Raw genomic sequence first — 1,692 nt, forward strand, 5'->3', positions numbered from 1 at the left:
CTCTCAGCAACTTCATTCTGTATTGAAAACTGTTTTATTTATAGGGTTTGTCTATGGACATATTTTCATATGCTCTACATGGCATGTTTAGCTATAGAGGGGAGTCTTCAGCAAGGAAATTTCTTGTATTCGCTAAAGCATTTTTATTTTGAGGCCTAATCAACAAAGAACCATGCTCTGCCTCGAGGACCCACCATCTAAGATGGAGTTGTCCGAACCATACAACACATTTAAAGGATTACTAAACATAAAGTGCAAAGCTTATAAAAGTAAAGCTTGTAAAAAAAACAACAAAAAACATACTAGTATATGTAAATGTAAATGTGTACATAAAGGTGACAGGGCCCTATAGCAAAGAATGGACTTTCCCTATGGTCTGTACACACTTGTATATGCAAAGCTGCACTGTTCATGCTACAAAAAGAGCATCTCATCTCAGGCGGTACTCCACTAGGACTGCTCGGTGTGGCAAGTAAGCCTCCATTCTTGCACTCCTGCACGCATTTGTGCCTTTAGTGCAGTTGCACACGACCGAGTGCCACTCAGGCCGTTTTTCACGGCATCCTAGTGGTACCCGATAGTTTTCACTTTAGCAATAGTTTTCATAGCATGCGGCACACCAAACTCTATAGCCCAACCCTGGGATTCGCCCTTTTGGCTTCCTCTGGGGCATGTCCCAGAGGAAGCCGGAAGTGCGAAACCCAGAGTTGGGCTATAGAGTTTGGCGTGCCGCATGATATGGATTATGCTATGTTTTAAACCTTTTCCCTTTTTTGCACGTATGGAATAAAAAGCGTGAAGTGAACTAGTCCAAAAAGTGTTGCACTATTTGTTTCCTTGTTCCCTCTTTGGAGATATAGTGTGGTGTTCGACTGGGCTTACCTGGGTCGTAGCATCTCTACATCCCTGTGTGGAACTACGAGTTGAAAAAAAATCCAAAAAGCACATGATTTGGACTAAGGAATTGCCTTCTTGCATATAGGCTGGGGGAGTTTGTACCCTTCGAAGATACATATCAGACTGTGGAACTGTCTTCTATACGACCGTCAGAGCGGTAAAATAACTGCTATATTTTATTTGTATTTGGGTGTTGAGGATTTCACCTGGTTTAATTTTACCTGCTCCGGTGAAAATAACACATATTGAGTAAAGAGCCGGGGATTATCTAATATGTGTGTATAGGTGTCTCTGTGCGTGTATTTGTGCGCCTATATATGTGTCTGTATGTGTATATGTTTCTGTGTGTGTGCATCTACTATATTATCTGTAATCAGAGCGTTATCACTGTGTGTTATTTGTGGTGTTACATAGGACTGCAGGTAACACTATAACATTACCTTTGCTCAGAGAGTTATCACTGTGTTATCTGTGGTGCTACATAGTACTGCAGATAATATCCACATTATCTGTGTGGTGTTACATAGGACTGCAGGTAGCATTAGCTGGATTATCTATCTGTACGCAGAGTTATCACTGTGTGTAATCTGTGGTGTTACATAGGACTACAGGTAACACTATAACATTATCTGCATTGTTATCACTGTGTTATCTGTGGTGTTACATAGGACTGCAGGTAACACCATAACATTATCTTTGCTCAGAGAGTTACCACTGTGTTATCTGTGGTGCTACATAGTACTGCAGATAATATCCACATTATATGTGTGGTGTTACATAGGACTGCAGGTAGCA

This window comes from Rhinoderma darwinii, chromosome 3, assembly GCF_050947455.1.
Source record: "Rhinoderma darwinii isolate aRhiDar2 chromosome 3, aRhiDar2.hap1, whole genome shotgun sequence".
Taxonomy (NCBI): Eukaryota; Metazoa; Chordata; class Amphibia; order Anura; family Rhinodermatidae; genus Rhinoderma; species Rhinoderma darwinii.